General features: G+C 42.7%; 1 protein-coding gene across 2 annotated transcripts in view; it reads right to left on the minus strand.

The window, feature by feature from the left end:
- FUT10 (fucosyltransferase 10) overlaps window positions 1–19,536 on the minus strand; it is a 132,845-nt gene that overhangs the window by 79,570 nt on the left and 33,739 nt on the right. The window lies entirely within an intron of this gene.

Here is a 19,536-nt window from a genome sequence, read left to right on the forward strand (position 1 = left end):
CTTTCTAACAATGTGCAGTCTGTATGTCTTTTTGTATGACAGCTAGATACCCAACTGACATTGAACTGACAGTTCTAGGAGGTGCAAAACTCATGTTAACTTCTGAAGGTGATTTAGTTTCGTGCCTGAGAATTCAGTGAAAGTCACATGAGTTTCCTGCAGTAAGCAGTGGTGTATGTAGGAATGAATTTGGCTTTTAGGGTTCAACCATTTAAGATCCTTTACAGGTAGTAGGAGCTGAAACTGAAAACTAGATGATAAAAGTTTATTTTTGAGAAATGTCTCAAGTTTCTGAATTTTTTAAAAAGTCCGACTCATTAAAGAAGTCATTAAGTATTTTTTAAATTGGAAAAAATGCAATCCATAACGCTTTTTGCAGTAAATAAATATAAATACTATATAAGGAAACTAACGTATTTGAAAACATGGCTGTATGGGAAGGGAATTTTTATTTCTAACACATACATGTGACAGGATTGCAAAAAGCTAGTTACTCCGAGGCAGTAGACTAAAGAAGTTGTCTGTATATTCATGTATATGGACTAAATGAGAGTGAACCAAGGTTAACACAAAATTTAAGAACAACCTTAACAAACAGCATTTCTAAGATATTCTGAATACTAGGTCAGCTGCTGGTTTGCAGTAGCTTAAAAGATGCTTCTCATGTTTGAAAACTAGGAATACAGGGGAAAAGGCTTAATACCAGTGTTTGCGTGTGACATGCATTGCATGCTTTGACCTCTGGGGTAATTGTTTTTCATCTTTATGAAAACTTGGAATCATTTCAGTAATTGGAATTTTGCTTTTGAGAGGTCTTACAATGGAACTAGGACCCACTGTTTTGAGGGAACTCTGTTTGATTCTAACATAATTTAAACTTGGACAAATTTATTCTAGTTAAGCCATAAGTTGTCAACATGAAAACTTGTTTTGATTAAAGAATTTTTCTATCAAAAAAAATCAAGCAATTAAAAAAAATCTAATTATTAACTCGGGGTAAACAAGAAAAGTAATCAGTGTACTGATTCATCCATGAATATCATTTGGGTGGCCATATAATGCATGGTGAGTGTTGATCTATCAAATACAATAATAAAAGTGGAAGGCAAGGATTCTAAAAGGGGAGTGAGTGTGTATGTGTGTGTTGAGCAACAAAAGGTAAAAGAATAAATCCTGATCTTCCAAGATAGAGTCAGAAGTTAATGCCTAACGCTGAAAAATTATGAAATAGTAATATTCCTGTGTTACTTAGGCTTCTCACTTGGCTCAGTGGTAAAGAATCTGCCTGCCAATGCAGGAGGTCTGGGAGATGCAGGTTCCATCCCTGGGCCAGGAAGATCCCCTGGAGGAGGAAATGGCAACCTACTCCAGTATTTTTGCCTGGAAAATTCCATGGACAGAGGAACATGGGGTCTCAAAGAGCCAGACACAACTGAGTGACTGAGCATGCATGCACTATATTATAATACTTAGAGATCTGGCGATAGCAACCAAAGGAGTCAGATAAAAGTCTTAAGTGGTAACATCAGGAGATAGCTATTCGCTGTCTAAATTTGGAGTATGTATGGCACCCCACTCCAGTACTCTTGCCTGGAAAATCCCATGGACAGAGGAGCCTGGTGGGCTGCAGTTCATGGGGTCGCTAGAAGTCGGACACGACTGAGCGACTTCACTTTCACTTTCACTTCCATGCATTGGAGAAGGAAATGGCAACCCACTCCAGTGTTCTTGCCTGGAGAATCCCAGGGATGGGGGAGCCTGGTGGGCTGCAGTTCATGGGGTCGCACAGAGTCGGACACAACTGAAGCGACTTAGCAGCAGCAGCAGCATGGCTTTCATAAAAATTAAAATGAAGTGAACAAAAGATTATGTAAGAAAGAGTATCTTCCTCCTCATCCCTTAGGCACCTAGATCCCTCTCCTGTGTTTCTTTTATGTTCCACATTTTTTAAAAAGGGCTCCCCAGGTGGCACTAGCAGTAAAGAATCTGCCTGCCAATGCAGGAGACGTGGGTTTGATCTCTGTCTCGGGAAGATCCTCTAGAGAAGGAAATGGCAACCCACTCATTATTCTTGCCTGGAGAAATGCACGGACAGAGGAACATGGCAGGCTACAGTCCATGGGGTCAAAAAGAGTTGGACACAACTGAGCACACACGCACACACATACACACACATACTCACATGTGCGCACATGTGCGTTTTTTTTTAAATGGAAGGATGGATGGGAGGAACCAGGGAAGGAAGGAAGGCAGTCACATTTAATTGAATCGAATCCAGGAAAAATAAATTATATGATGTACTATTATTTTTTGTGTCACTAAGAAAAATATTTCGGGACTTTTCCACAGGGCCAATGGTTAAGACTCTGCTCTTCCACTGCAGGGAGGCATGGGTTTGATCCCTGATCCGCCTGCCACAAGGTGTGCCAAAAATAAAGAAAAGAAAAATATTTCCAATTAAACTGTTGATACAATGCTTCCACATACTGAGAATTTTTATTTATACTTACTGAAAGAACTCTTTCAGATTTTCTCATACATTTTTTATCACTTAGCACTCCTGTTAATATTGTGAGAAATATAGAGGAGAAAATTTGTTTAAGTATCTAACACACTTTTACAGAGTCCAGCTCTTCTGAATCACTTTCCAATCTCTGATGTCTCTTTTTGAACACACTATTTTGTTCTGTGCTGTTAAGACTGCTGGCAATCCTAATACAACACTGTAAGTCAAATACAACTCCATTAAAAAGAAAAAAAGGTTGCTGGCAATACAGACTGCTTAAAAAAGTGCTCCAGTACTGTCTCCAAGATTTTTCTCCCAAACCACTGACACCCATTCCCAACTTTTGATGCCGATGCTTTCTCGGTGTGACAAGAAGCCGTCAAAGAAAGGTTTCTGACACCACCTTGACTCATATTTTCCTCAAATGGCCCTTCACTGGTTTGGGGATGGAAACATCCCCCAGCTGCAGTGGTCCCCTCGTGCCAGACAGAAGGACAGCCCAATTCATGCCCACACAGAGAGTCTCAGCTGCATCACTGGTGATGCTCCATGGACAGTGACTGAAGGAAGACTAGAAATGCACATGGCCACCTGATGCGCAGAGCTGACTCACTGGGAAAAACCCTGATGCTGGGAAAGACTGAAGGCAGGGAGAGAACAGGGTGACAGAGGATGAGATGGTCGGATGGCGCCACCAATTCAATGGGCATGAGTTTGAGCAGACTCCGGGAGATGGTGAAGCACAGGGACATCTGGTGTGCTGCAGTCTGTGGGGCCGCAAAGAGTCGGACACGACTGAGCGACTGAACCACAGAAAGGCAAAATACATGCTGATTTCAGAGATGTTAAATTTGAAAAAGAACAATGCTCCTTCTGTTCTTTTTCTAAAAAAGGCTAAATTGCTACTGCCAGCGGACCTGAGGAGGAGGACACATCTGAAAGATGAGTTTTCCAAACTGCCCTGCTCCTCATTTCATCGTTCCATATTCAGTTATCTCGTGGTCTTCTGCATAAGCCTGAACTACAGCATTTCTCACACTCAACTATAATTATGTGGGCACCTGTACAGACCCCCAGCAGACAGAGGGGCTTTCGAGGACCCGTGTCTTATTTCATCTTTGCTGTGGAACCTAACATAGTATCTTGGATATAGCAGGTACTCAACGATATTTGGGAAATAAATATAAATACATTTTGGTCTTATTTTGCAAAAGCTTATTTGGGCAAGAAGAGGCAGTGAAAGAGAAAGAAGTAAAAGTAAAAATGGGATGTTGGGACTTTCCTGGTGGTCCAGTGGTTAAGAATCTGTTTGCCGTGCTCACTTCAGCAGCACATATACTAAAAAAAAAAAAGAATCTGTTTGCCAATGCAGGGGACAGGGGTTCGATCCCTGGTCCAGGAAGATCCCACGTGCTGCAAGGCAACTGAGCCTGTGCACTACAACTACTGAAGGCCAAACTTGAGAGCCTGTGCTCGGCAACGAAAGAAGCCACCACAATGAGAAACCCACACGCTGCAACTATAGAGCAGCCCCCGCTTGCTGCAACTAGAGAAAACCCGCACAAAGACTCAGCACAGCCAAAAATAAATAAATAAGTGATTTTTTTAAAAAAAGAAACAGGGTGTTAACGACAAGCATGTGTCAAGGGAATAGAGCTCAAATGTGGAACCACTGAGAATTCTAAAAAAGAAATCTTTCCTACAAGTGTCATTGGCAAATTATTAATATATCAGTGCCATCACAAGCAAACAAGAATTTCAGTTCACAATCCTAGATGTCTGATTTCATGACCTGCATCTCCACCCAAAGAGGTCAACAGGTTTCTTTAAGCATAAACGGATATATTAAGTTAGGGAGAAAGAGATGAAATGATGAGAAAAATCACTACATCATCTTAGGACTTTTCTGCCGCCTCATTTGCTCTGACAAGTAGAGCAATTTTATTTTAATTACTTACGACAATACTTCATGGTAGAGTAGTGATACTACTGCTCATTTAAAAAAAAATAATAATAACGAAGTCTTCATGCCACTTTAGCATCCAGTTATTAACTCTTTGCAAAAAGCAAAAAACTGACAGAGCCAATGACGTGAGAAAGGATTAGTGAGTTATAAAAATTAAGCATGGAATAGTGGACTTCCCTAGTCTGGTACAGTGGATGGCGGTCTGCCTGCCAGTGCCGGGGACACAGGTTCAACCCCTGGTCCGGGAAGATTCCACATGCCTCATGTAACTAAGCACGTGCACCCCAACTACTGAGCCCCAGCTCTAGAGCCCATAAGCGGCAACTGCCTGGTCTGTATGCCTCGAGCCAGTGCTCCACAGGAGAAACCACCACAATTATTAGAGAGTACCCCACTCACCACAACTGGGGAAAGCCCTCCAAGCAACAGAGACCCAGCACAGCCAAAAATAAACACATTGGGATCGTAAGGAAATACTAAAGAACCAGACTCTTAGCTGAGTTTCCATACAGGAGATCTTTCAGGCGGAGGTCATGCGTGCATGTCCAGTGGCTCAGTGGTGTGCGCCTCTCTGTGACCCCATGGACTGTAGCACCAGGCTATGACACAAGGCTCCTCTGTCCATGGGATTATCCTGGCAAGCATACATGAGTGGGTTGCCATTTCCTTCTCCACAGGTAGAGTTTAGAGAATTCCATGCTGACCACATTTTCATTAGTGTTTATTCTAATGAAACATCTTAGCAGTCAGTCATGGAAAATCATTAAAACTCATTCTAATTCTGAGCTCATGCAAAGTCCATGAAATTATAACTGGCAAGTTAAATCAATAAACCAAGTGTCTAAAGTCTTTTCTGAGCTTTATACAAATCAGATGTATAAGTAAGCAATAAATAAGATTTTATTGAAAACAGAGCAAATTCTCAATTTGCTGTTTGAGCTTGCAAAATTTAATTATCCATTTTCATTTTGTTTCAAAATTTTCACATGTTAAAAGAATTTAAACTTTGAGGGGAAATTGGTGCAGCCTTGTTGAGGCCCATTTGGCAGTGTGTACCAAAATTCAATTTAATTTATCCATTGACACAATAACTCCATTATCAAATATCTAGAGAAGTAAGAGTACATATAGGCAAAGACAGATGTATGTTCGTGGTAATGTAACAGAAAAACAGCAACCTAAATAACCATGGACAGGAGAATGATTAAGTAAATGTAGGTACTGCCATACTACTGAATCAACATAACTTTAGACATAATGAAGTAAACTGATATAGTCTAATATGAAAAAAAATCTTTAAAACACATGTTTAAATGGAAAAAAAACCAATATATATCTATGGTATGATTCAGTTTAAGAAAAAAAAACAGACAAAACTACAGGCTGAATTCAAAAATTCTAGAAGGAAAATCTAACTGGAGAAGGGATTGAGAAAGTAAGGTTGAATGTTTTCACTCACTATATTTATTGTTTAAATTGCATCAGTGATTTGTTCATGCCTTAATTGTGTACATTTTAAAAACCAAAACAATTAAAGGCAGGACTTGCCTGGTGGTCCAGCGGTTAAGACTCTGAGCTTCCAAGGCAGGGAACAAGGGTTTGATCCCTGGTCAGGGAAATAAGATCCCACATGCTGCACAGCAGAGCCAAAAGGGTTCTTTTCTTTCTTTCCTTTTTTTTTAAGGCAAAAAATGAGACACCTCTCTGAAGAGAAGCATTAAAAAGCCTCACAAATTCTGTATAGCACATAAAGGCTCCCAAATCACAGCCCAGAACCGCCACCTCACCCCAGTGCTACTTTCGAAAGATTTCCGTTGGAATCCAGCATGCTTACAAGAGCATTATGTTTCAGAATTTATGTTGGAAATTATGTGACTCAGTCAACTGCCAGGAATTTCATCTGCCCCAAAAGGAAAGCAGGCAGATTACAGCTTCCTTGACCATCAACAAGTGAACAGCTAACATCCAGTGAATGAATTACTTCAGATATAAACGAGAGATTGGCACACATCCTCAGAGAAGCCACCTTAGGGCAGAGCCTTGTAACTCAGTCGAAAAAGTGGTTGGATTTTTAAAATTAAACACATCAAAATAATCAAGCTGGAGCTCATCACACCAAGCACCTTGAAATAATAATAATAATTATTATTTTAATGTTAATCTTCATGCTTTCAATAGGGCTTCACAATTTTTGATTACATTGAAAAGTATTAAATGCTGGCAGTGCTGGAGCTCTTAAAGGAGTATTCTGGAAAGTAGAAAAGTAATGAAACATAACACGTCCTTAATAAAATAAGGAACTAAACTATAAAAAATATTTTTTTACAAAAATCAGTTGAGTTCAGGGCTCTGTGATGACCTAGAGGGGTGGGATGGGGGTGGAGGTGGGGGGGGAGGCTCAAGAGGGAGGGGATATATGTATATACTTACGGCTGATTCATGTTGTTGTATGGCAGAAACTAACACAACATTGTAAAGCAATTATCCTCCAACGAAAAATTTTAAAAATAAACAAAATTTTAAAAAATCAGTTGAAACCGGGTAAGTGACACAAAGCCAGCAAACCCTCCAACTGCAAGGCTCGCAGAGGGTCCTTCGGGAGCCAGGTCCTTGGAGCTGAGACTCAAGGTGAAGAAACCTAACATGTCCCTTTTTCTTGTCCTCCGTCTGTTGTTTAGACGCTCACTCCCCTGGCAGCCTAACGTTCTTCACCGTCTCTAGTACAGAAGCGAGGGTGAGCCAATCATCCCAGCTTGCCTGGGGTATCTCCAGTTTTACCAGTGAAAATCCGGTACCCTAAGAACTACCTGAGCCCCGGGCAACTCGGGACAGTCAGTCACCCCCCAGGCCATACCCCATCAAAGAAAACAATGTCCAGGCCCTCAATAGCCGCAGGCAGGAGTCTTATTGCCAGTCAGATACGTCTACAGTGTGGGCTACAAATCACAGTCTCATTGCTTCAAGTCTTGACTGAATTTGTTACAAGACTGCTTCTGTTTCTGTTTTGGTTCTTGGGTGCAAGGCACGTGGGATCTTAGCTCTGCGGCCAGGGATCGAACCCGCACCCCGTATGTTGGAAGGCGAAGTCTTTATCACTGGACCGCCAGGAGAGTCCCAAGTTTCATCTCTTTTTGATTGGAAGCGAGAGGAGTCTCAGATATATGCTTTGAGACAGAAGCCAGACAAAAGACAGTCCACAGTCTCTAAATGAGCAAAACCAGAATCGATGGTGCTAGAAATCAGACCAGAGGGATAGAAGAGAAGAGGGAGTAGGGCAGACTGGCTTACAGAAGGCACAGGGGAATTTTCTGGAGTGGGTAAATGGTCTATATCTTAACTATAAGTTGCAACCAACTGCTGACTTAAAATGTGTGCATTTGTTATATGTAAACTTAACCTTCCAAGAGTTTATTTTATTTCTACTTTATTATTGGAGTATAACTGCTATACAATGTAGTGTTGGTTTCTGCTGTACAATCAAGCTACTCAGCTCTGTGGATACATAAATCCCCTCCCTCTTGGACCTCTCTCCTAACCACCCCCATCCCCCCAACCCAGGCCATCACGGAGCTATATATAGCAGCTTCCCACCAGCTACTTGTTTTACACACGGTAGTGTATAATGACATGAGTTGATTTTAAAAATAAGAGTGAGGGACTTCCTGGCATGCAGAGGGTGCAAGTACTCCCTGGTGGGGGAACTAAGATCCCACATGCTGCGTGGTGGAGCCAAAAAAAAAAAAAAAGGAAGAGCCAGCTCTTCCATCTGGATGCAGGACAGACTGGAGCAACATCTTTTAGGGATGCTGTTGGAGAGCTCCCTGAAGCTTGAGGAAGGTCGAAGATCCATGGTCACTCTCAACTCTACACTTACAGGAAGCTAAGGCAGCAGCCTGTTGCCCCAGTCCCTGTGAAAAATAAACTCGAAATTCACTCAGAGCTTGTGCAGCCCTCCATTACAGGAAATAGTACAGATTCCTTCTCTGGAAATATCGAAAGAAAAGCATGGCCACCGTTCTCCCCTTCTGCAGTGTTTTGCTGTTGTTATAACCATGAACTCATCAGAAGACTAGAAGACCCGGGGCACGACAGCAAAGGAGGCGGGGTAGTGCCTTCTGAACAATGCGTTAGGGCAGCCCAACATAAACAGAGACAATTCCGACCATGGGAACCTAATCTAATGAAAATGCACGAGGTGGCTTTTGCTCAGGAGGTGGTCTCCATTCTGACCCTGACGTCTTATCTACTCACTTCGAGGAAACATCTGAGAGTTGGCGAGATACTAGGGAATGGAGGCACAGGCCTTCAGGATGGAGGGATGGGGTACCTCAGAGGGGACCAGAGAAGTCAAGCCGGTGCCCTTCAGCCAATCATGAAGTGATCCTACCCTTCACAACCTCGAGTATTTGGTTTTTTAGAATGTTATCTTGCCCTGCTCCCAGGAAACCATCACTTCTCAGTTCTCTGTTCTTCCTTGAATCTAATGCTGCCCAGAGATCTGGGAGGCACCACGAGTTGTTGGCATCCGAGGCTGGAATGGATGGACTCTGCCTTATTGCTGGGCAGCCCTGAGACGGCCGTGACCTTGCAAGGCCCACAGGAGGGGAGGCTCTGCCTCCTGGTGGTGAACGGGGAAGCAGAGAGCAGTCCGGCCAGCTGGCGCTTCCATGAACTTGCACTGGAAACTTCTCAAGCGAAAAGCCAGAAGTTCTCCCACTTGCTACATACCTGGCGAGGGATAAGAGACGCCTGAGCCTCGGGTGTGTGCATGCGTGTACACTGCCATGTGCCAGATGTCTGCTGGTTCCTGCTAGCCAGTAAAGCGCCTCCTCGCGCTGCACCCGCAGAGCCAAACGTCTTCCCAGAATTATTTCCCGATTGGGAAATGGAAAGTAACTGGGTTGCCTCTCCCATCTGCTGGTATGTAATGAAGTCTGGTCCATAGCCGAGATCCTGGCCCCGGGGAAACATGAGAGACAGTCCTGGAGCTGAGTGGGCATGCAGGGGCCCCAGTGCAGCGCCATCTGCCCAGGCAGACCCCTCGGGCCAGCGCCTGGCGCTGATGACCACCCCAGACCCCATTTCACTCAGGTTTCCTACTGTATCGTCAGGTCCCCTCCCGTCTAATAACGAGCCGTGGATAGCGGTTGGGTTTTACGGTCCAGGCCATTCAGGTGCCAAGCCTTGAAAATAAATCCTCCCCCAGTAACTTGGAGCTAGTGCTCAGGAAAAATAATGGCACCAGAGAGATATCTTTGAGCTCGCATGAAAGGAGTGAGAGGATTAGAATCGGTGAATGACGTTATGAGAAAAATAGCACTTTCACTGATCCAAGGTACATAAGAAAATTAAGACGGGATAACACAAAATCAGGATGAAGGAGAGAGACAGGGAAATGCCGAAGTAGTGTCTAATCTACAGCACAGCTGGAACGAGGCCAAGATGAACCATGGAGTAGTATTTCTACTAATCTGCTCCCTCGCAGATACACTGAAGAGGATGCGTTTACAGAATGGCTCTGTCTGAGAATGAAAAACTGCACGGTGCCATTAGTTAATCAGAAAAGCAGTCTTTAGACAATCTTCATTTGGGATTTAAAATAATAACAGGCCAAACGAAGAGGGAGCAATGTAGAAAAGCGGTCCCCAACCTTTTCAGCATCAGGAACCGACTTCATGAAAGACGATTTTTCCACAGACTGTTGGGAGGGGGGGATGATTTCGGGGTGATTCAAACACACTACACTTATTGTGAGCTTTATTTCTATTATTACTACATCAGTTCCACCTCAGATCATCAAGCCTTAGGTCCCAGAGGTTGGGGACCCTTTATCTAGAGGACCATGCCATGACCAGCTCTAAATAAAGCACGTGTATACTTCACTAAGCACATCAGAGAGTCCTGAAGCTCAAAACTCTTAATTGTACTTGAACAGCATTCGCCGTTCACAGCTCAAAACAGGCACTTCCAACCAATTCTGGATGGACATCGGGTCACACCTCCTCATGGACATCACATAGGCCAAGGGAACCATTTTGACAGTTAACATTCGAGCAATGATTAAATAACAATTGTTGTTGTTCACTAGCTCAGTCATGTCCAACACTTACGCCTCCATGGACTGTAGCCCGCCAGCCTCCTCTCCTCTATCCATGGGATTTCCCAGGCAAGAATGCTGGAGTAGGTTGCCATTTCCTTCTCTAGGGGATCTTCCCAACCCAGGGATCGAACGAGTGTCTCCTGCATTGGCAGGCAGATTCTTTAACACTGAGCCACCAGGGAAGCCCTAAATAACAATGTATCATACTTAAAATCCATCCTTACTGACCATACATTTTCATTATCTTTAAAGATCTGAGATGGTAAAATCCTCCAACAGCAGTGAAACTCTTGACCTTTAAAATCAACATTACCAAGCTACTTTCTTGAAGAAGCCTTCAACATATCTTCAAAGACATAGAAGAACCAAGGAAAGCAAAAGTGAAGCCCTGGGAATAAAGAGTACACCAGCATGAAGTTTAAAAAGGCCTCAAAAACACAGCAATGACTGTACCACTGGAACGGCAATTTGATCCAGTCAATTCACTCTCCAACCTCAGAGCCACACAAAGCAAGATAGAAAATATTGGCCAGTCAATCACAGGCCTAAGAGTCCATCCCAATGGGAAAAAAAAAACATCACTATGAATTTTTAGAACACTGGTTATTTACAAAGGAATGGGAAGAAAAATACTACCAGATACAGATAGGTAATAACCTAATATGAAGGTGAACCCAATTCCAGAGTGTTCTTAGTTAGTACAATACTTACGGTATCTTTCCTTCAAAGATAGAAAACTGTACCAAAATCAGAAATCTAATGTCCCTTAATTAAACGAGCCTGTGTGACTGGTCACAAAGTTCACTTACAAAGGAAAAAGGATCAGAATGACAGTGGACTTCTAGAACCCACTGGTGCAAATCTTCCAAGATTCTGAAGGAGGATAAACTCGCCCTACACAGACCCTTTAATGTTAAACTTTATTTATGTACCTAAAATTCATTTGTTTTATACATACAAACATTCTACCTACATAGATAGGTATATATGGAATATATATATATCTATGGGATATATATATATATCAAATGGAAAACTGCTAAAATAAAGTAAATGATAATTAATAAAAATTAAGCAATCATTTGAAGACAATTATTAGCTCCAGGTAAAAATATCCAAAAGGGAAATGTAAGATGATATAGTGCTTAGAAATTATTTAAAATAATTAGGAAGACAAGGAGAAATGTGGGGTTGGTCAAATACAAATTAGAGAAGATTGATGACTATTAAAGCTGAATGAAAAGTGCAAAGATGAAAACTTAAAATTCTAACAATTATATAGTAAACAATGATTTCCGATGTCATTAAAAATAAACTAAATAACTATCTCAAGAAATATAAGTATGCACATATTATTTAGAAATATGAACACAAATTCCAGGAAAGCTACAGGAAACAGAAGTATTGGGGAGAGGGAAAGAGAACTTTCTCTTAATTAGAAAAAAAAAAGTTTAGAAGATATACAATGGGATATTACTCAGCCATAAAAAGGAATGAACAATGCCATTTGCAGCAACATGGATGGATCTAGAGACTGTCATACTTAAGTGAAGCTAATTCATAGAAAGACAAATATCATACAATAGCAGTCAGTGTGAAATCTAAAAAAGGGAACAAATGAACTCACCTACAAAACAGAAACTGAGTTACAGATGTAGAAAATAAACTTATGGTACCAGGGGGTCAGGCAGGGGGAGGATAAATTGGGAGATTGGGACTGACATACACACACTATCATACGTAAAATAAATAACTAATAAGGACCTACTGTACAGCACAGGGGAGAAGGCAATGGCACCCCACTCCAGTACTCTTGCCTGGAAAATCCCATGGGCGGAGGAGCCTGGTAGGCTGCAGTCCATGGGGTTGCTAAGAGTTGGACACGACTGAGCGACTTCACTTTCACTTTTCACTTTCCTGCATTGGAGAAGGAAATGGCAACCCTGTATATGTGCTATACTGCTGCTGCTGCTGCTAAGTCGCTTCAGTCGTGTCCGACTCTGCGACCCCATAGACAGCAGCCCAGCAGGCTCCCTCATCCCTGGGATTCTCCAGGCAAGAACACTGGAGTGGGTTGCCATTGGAGAAGGCTCCAGTGCATGAGAAGTGAAAAGCGAAAGTGAAGTCGCTCAGTCGTGTCTGACTCTTCGCGATCCCATGGACTGCAGCCTACCAGGCTCCTTCGTCCATGAGATTTTCCAGGCAAGAGTACTGGAGTGGGGTACCATAGCACAGGCATATACCCTCAAAGTATTGAGGAAATGGCAAACATATAGATTCATCTCCCCAGTTGAATAAATAGTTGTTAAGAAGAACTCAACTCAATACTCTGTAATGGCCCATATGGGAAAAAAAAAACTAAAAAAGAAGAGATCTATGTACATGTATAACTGGCTCACTTTGCTGTGCTGTACACCTGAAACCAACAAAACACTGTAAATAAATCACACTCCAATAAAACATTTTTAAACATCTTTTAATACTATCTCATTTTTTAAATTGTTTATGCATTACTTTGGTAAAAGGAAATGGCAACCCACTCCAGTACTCTTGCCTAGAAAATTCCATGGATGGAAGAGCCTGGTGGGCTACAGTCCATGGGGTCACAAAGAGTCAGACACAACTGAGCGACTTCACTTTCACTTTGGTAAAAACAAAATTCTTTATCTTCCTAAGTTGCTTTTTGTTATAGTTGTATATAATTTCAATGTCTTCTTCCCATTATTTATGTAATTCAAATTAAAAATTAAGGGGTGACATTTGAACATAAAAAAGCATAATTAGAAATGATAAGAAGGCAATAGCTGTTTCCATTATGAGGTTTCACTGCACATACTGCCCTCTAGTGGCAAGTCACTGGAAATCAGTCAGTCAGTTCAGCTGCTCAGTCGTGTCCGTCTCTTTGCAACCCCAAGGACTGCAGCATGCCAGGCTTCCCTGTCCATCACCAACTCCCGGAGCTTGCTCAAACTCGTGTCCAAGTCAGTGATGCCATCCAACCTTCTCATCCTCTGCCGTCCCTTCTCTTGCCTTCAATCTTTCCCAGCATCAGGGTCTTTTCCAATGAGTCAGTTCTTTGCATCAGGTGGCCAAAGTATTGGAACCTCAGCTTCAACATCAGTCCTTCCATTCAGGACTGATTTCTTAAATTTACTTAAATCTTCAAATGTCATATGCTCTCTTAATCTTAGATCTTCTATCCTCTCCATGGAGTAAGTCTCCTATTTCTAGGACCCCAAAATCAGGTTTGGACTATTAGTTTTATGGTCTGGCTTCATTACGGATTCAATAGGTTTTGATAGACAGGTCTTGGAACCTAGTCATGATTAACAGGGAAACGTGTCCTGAATTCTTAACAACTATTTATTCAACTGGGGAAATGAATCTATATGTTTGCCATTTCCTCAATATTTTGAGGGTATATATAATAAAATATAAAATCAAATATAGTGCTGACAGAAGTCTAACACATAGATGCTCAAAAAGTAATGCGTAGGTCCAGCAAGTGACTGATTTCAGAACTCATTTTGCTATTTGTGGGCGATTTGGAGGGATGAAGTATCTCATATGAAAGTGTTCATTGTTGTCATGAATAACTGCTTTAAACCAAATATTTAAGGAATATGGACAAAGCAACACAGAGAATATGATCAAAATCATTTCTGGAGAGAAAATGGAGAGATTAAACGATGGAAGGTCCCCCTTGACACCCTCCATCCCCTCTCAAAAGAAAAAAAAAACAAAACCCAAGAATACCCACTTTTCACCATACTTTCGCAATGAAAAGAATGCACTTTCTTCCTAAACTTTTATTTACTCCTAGATAAAATCACCCACCTTTCCTTGCCAAAACACTGACACACCGTGTGTCAGTATCTCGACACATATTCAGCTCCAAGATTTGTTCCTCTGCCCTTAGATGAGGGAGGGAGCCCTGTGGTTCCCCCAACTCCAACAGTTTTCTGTCTCCAGAGTGGCTGCCCTCTCCTGTCCCACCCTCGCTCTGCTGATCACAAAAACATGCACTTGGACCTGAGTGTTCGATCCTGCTGTGTCGATACTACAGCAGCGTGCGCTGGGTTCTCCAGAGGAGCACCCTCTTCTAATCTTCCTCCTCCAACAGTTCTACTCAAGGTCAGAAGTTCTTTACCTGGCTCAAGGTCATTCTGATATTAGCTTCTAACCCATAAGCAGAGACCTTATTTCCTACATCCATATTCCCTTTTTGAGGGGGTGGGGGCACTCGCAGCCGCATGCAGGATCTTAGGTCCCCAGCCAGGGATTGAACCTGCACCCCTTGCAGTAGAAGGGCAGAGTCTTAACCAAGGGATGTTCCCCATCAGTACTCCCTTGATAAACATTTTGACCAAAAGCACCGTATGATGAGTCTGTACCCACCCACAGAAAATCAGAATGATAATCCTTGCAAAACTTCTGCCCCTCGCAAACATGCCGTACAGAACTTGGACATTTCAGATTCTGAGTTCTTTGTTGGAAATCGTAGATCATAACCTGTCAGTTACATTGCAAATAATTTTTTGGTTTTTCTTTTTCTTCTTCCAGTTTAATGAGATACGATAGATACACCGTGCTGTATAAGTTTATAGCATAATGATTTGACTTATGTACATCATGGAATGATTACCCCAAGCTGAGGGGAGCTCCATCATTTCAGAGATTAAATTGCAGTATTTTATATTTATGGCACACTTGCTTTCCTGAAAGTCAACAAGTTCATAAACAGGGATAATAGTTTCTAGTATAAACGCTGACTCTACCAACATGGCACATAATCGAAAAGGCTCTGTCTGCTTCTCTTTAGGCACAATAAATTTTTTTTTAAAGGCCATTGCCAAAGTCTTTAAGAAGTCACCAGAGTATCTGAGAGAGAATGTGGGTTTCTGAGCCAAGGGAGTTAGGAATAAAAAAAAAAAAAAAAAAACTCAGTTTAGCTGTACGAATGTGACTTGGAGCATATTATCATAACTTTGAGTCACAGCACCCTCAGCGTTCAAATGAGGACAAGACAGACCTTCTAGGTCTATTTTGTGCCTGTAACGCAGAGAGTACTTGGGAAATGTTAGTTTCCCCCCTTTCCTCTTGCCATGTCCCGAGACACCCCTAGGTTCCTCCCCCTTCCCCCAATCAGTCCCATCTCCCACTCAAGGGACAGAACGACCACCACGTATCACAAGCTTCTAAACAAAGCCACGCCAGCAAGAAGAAACTGGCCTCACCCCTTGCTTTAGGCCTCCACCTGCATAACCAACAGCTTTTCGGTTTCTTGGAGCAGGAATCTTTCCAACCCCAGAGAGGCCTCCCGACGAGCAAATAAGCCACAGACCTGCCCAAGTCACATCAGAGCTCCCCTCCCCACTCCAGCCCCGCCCCAGGCTCCTCTACTGAACACCAGCTACAGGTTTCTCCCTGTGGCTCCACTTGTCTTCTGTATAATCTGTTCCTGTTTTCTTACCTGTTTCCACTCATGTGTTCTCCCCTTCTTTTCCCCTGTACTCCCGATTAAAACAGCCTGACAAAGGGCATCTTCTAACCTAAAAGACAAACCAGAGGCCGCTCCTCCGGCAGCTCTCTGCTGCCCCCTCTTGTCACAGAACGGAACTGGTCACCACTCAGGCCACAGTCTCATTGCAAGTTTCAGGAACGCTCAGTATTTATTGAGGGCCTATTGTGTGCGAGGCACTGTGGCCGGTATCAGAGATACAATGATGTGCAAAATCAGAAATGCCTCTGTGTTCCTGGAGCCTACATTATACAGTGGAAGAGGCTGGCATGTATCAGCCACTCACGTAAGTCAATGGAAGACCAGAACTCAACTTGATATGAAATGCTGTGAGAGCCCATAAGAGGGGATTGACCTTGTCAGAGAGGTCCAGGAGGGCTTCCTGGAGGTAGTGACCCAGGCTGAGATGGAAAGATGGGTGGAATAAACAAAGAAGGAGAAGGAATATTCCAGAGGGGAGTCAGAACATTCCAGTTCTAAGGGGAGTTAGAACATTCCAGTCAGGTGTTCTAAGGTCTGTGGTAAGAGGGATCACAAGAAAAATCAGTGTAGCCAGAGAAGGTGGGGTGGGGAACGCAGCTGGGTGGGCTGGAGGCCACTGTGGGGGGACCAGGTAAGAGTTACAGTGGATTAGGGTAAAGCTGTGACGATGGAACCTGGGAGGATGAAGAGATTTGAGAAAACATTCAGGAACTACTTTCCATGTTTAGGAAATGGAATCAAAAGAATTTTATGATGGATTGGATTCCCACACAGGGTAAAGGGAACGGGGCTCCAAGGACCCCTACTTCCCTGCCCTGCGTAAACGGATGGACACCGCACCGACTATCTGAGTCTGGAGGTGAGTCTCTGACCCATAAAATGGATACAAGCAGACAATCGGTTATTCAGATATGGAGTCCAGAAGAGAGGTCTGGAGTGAAGGCGTAAGGGCCTGTGTGCTATCTGAACATGGGCTGCAGTCCCGGAGGTGACTGCCCAGGCCAGTAGTTCTCAACTACTGAGTAAGACCCCCGAGGGGGGTAGGAATTTTCCAGGGAAGGGGAGGTAGGGGCGGGCATCTCACAGTGACTGAGGGGTTGCGAACTGCCAATCACAGCGGGAAACCTGGGATGCCAGACAACTTGCAAAGCACAGCGCAGTTCACAGAGAAGAAATGTCCCGTGTCGCACGTGCCATGGAGGTTAAAACCCTGTTTTTAATTATGTGAGCCTAGAATCCAACTTTATCTTCCATATACACACCAAAGCTTGTATGTCGCGCCTAGTTTCAATTTACACTGAGTTTCCAGGCATATAAGAACCACGTAAATTAAGGGGAAATCGTACTACTGTTTAGTCTTTACCCAGACCTACTCACCATTTCAGAAAACCGCATCACTGCTCGAGGCAACTGAGCGCCAGTTAAACAGCCCTTTGTCCGTCCACAGAGTCTCCATAAGGAACACCCATGTTTACAACTAATGATTCTACACAGAGGCTTAGCATGTGGCTACATCGTGATGCCTTCATATGGCCAAGCACACATACTAAATACCTATTACATACAAATTTCTTTTCTTTATATTACAGAGAAGGCATGATATTTTTAAAATTAAATATTGTTATAAGAAGCAGGCACTTAGGCTGATGGGATTGGGGACCACCAGACCAGGGAGAAAGTCTACAGTCAGGAACAGAGAGGGCCTTGGATGAGTCTTGATTGCTGTTCAGTCACTCAGTCATGTCTGACTCTTTGTGACCCCATGGACTGCAGCATGCCAGGCTTCCCTGTCCTTCTCCATCTCCCGGAGCCTGCTCAAACTCATGTCCATTGAGTCGGTGATGCCATCCAACCAGCTCATCCTCTGTCGTCCCCTTCTGCTCCTGTCTTCGATCTTTCCCAGTATCAGGGTCTTTTCCAATCAGTTGGCTCTCGGCATCAGGTGACCAAAGTATTGGAGCTTCACCTTCAGCATCAATCCTTCCAATAAATATTCAAGACTGATTTCCTTTAGGACTGACTAGTTTGATCTCCTTGCAGTCAAAGGGACTCTCAACAGTCTTCTCCAGCACGACAATTGGAAAGCATTAATTTTTCAGCTCTCAGCCTTCTTTATGGTCCAACTCTCACATCCATAACATGACTACTGGAAAAACTATAGCTTTGACTATCAGGACCTTTGTCAGCAAAGTGATGTCTCTGCCTTTAAATATGTTGTCTAAGTTTGTCACTGCTTTTCTTTCAAGGAGCAAGCGTCTTTTCAGTTCATGGCTGCAGTCACTGTCCATAATGATTTTAGAGCCCAAAAAACAAAATCTGGATTCCAACATTGTTTTTTATTATATCAGTAGCTTTCTTATTATCAAGGTCCAACCTTCATTGATGGATTCTAATGTTTAATGGCTACCTAGAAAAGGGTCTTGCAAGGGCGCACAAAGCAGAAAAGAAACAGAAATGCTGGGTTGGAAAAGCACAAGAAAGAGAATATTTCAAAAAGGAAGACATAGTTAATGACATCCAATGTTGCTGAGAAGTACGACAAGGACTAGAAAAGGCCTCCGTCTTACTTAGCAATCTGGAGGCTCTGACAAGAGAAATGTCACTGACAAGTCAGCAAGAGCTGTTTCAGTGGAAAGGAAGTAGTTATCACCATAACGGAATTCTTGAGTATAATTCCACTATATTGAATATGATTCTCTGTGCTATTCAGTAGGACCTTGCTATTTATCCATTCAATATCATTCTTTATATAATAGTTAAGACCTTGTTATTTGTCCGTTCAATATCATTCTTTATGTAATAGTTAGGACCTTGCTATTTATCCATTCAATATCACTCTTTATATAATAGTTAGGACCTTGCTATTTATCCATTCAATATCATTCTTTATATAATAGTTAGGACCTTGCTATTTATCCGTTTAAGATCATTCTTTATATAAATAGCTTGCATCTGCTAACCCAAACTCCCAATGCCTCCCTCTCTCACCCCCTGCTTGGCGACCACAGCTCTGCTCTCTGTCTGGGAGTCTGTGTCTGTTTTGTGGATAAGTTCGTTTGTGTCATATTTTACCACATGCAAGTGCTATCACGTATTTGTCTTTGTCCGACTTCACTTAGTATAAGACCATCTCTAGATCCAGCCGTGGAGTGCAAATGGCATTATGTCATTCTTCTTTATGACTGAGTAGCATTTCACTGTATATATGTACCACATCTTTATCCACTTCTCCATCGAGGGACATTCGGGCTGTTCCCATGTACCACTGTGAACAGTGCTGCTATGGACATGGGGGTGCATGCTGAAGGTCTTCCTAAAGGGGCTGCAGATAGAGGTGAACTCCAATCACACAAGAAGCACTGCCGACGTCTGTGGACAGTGTTGAATGAGCATTGAATGGAAAGCAGTGAAAAATGTGAACTGCATCTCTTCCATTTTGGTGCTAAATTATTTTTAGGAAA

The sequence above is a fragment of the Bos indicus x Bos taurus genome, chromosome 27, assembly GCF_003369695.1.
Source record: "Bos indicus x Bos taurus breed Angus x Brahman F1 hybrid chromosome 27, Bos_hybrid_MaternalHap_v2.0, whole genome shotgun sequence".
Taxonomy (NCBI): Eukaryota; Metazoa; Chordata; class Mammalia; order Artiodactyla; family Bovidae; genus Bos; species Bos indicus x Bos taurus.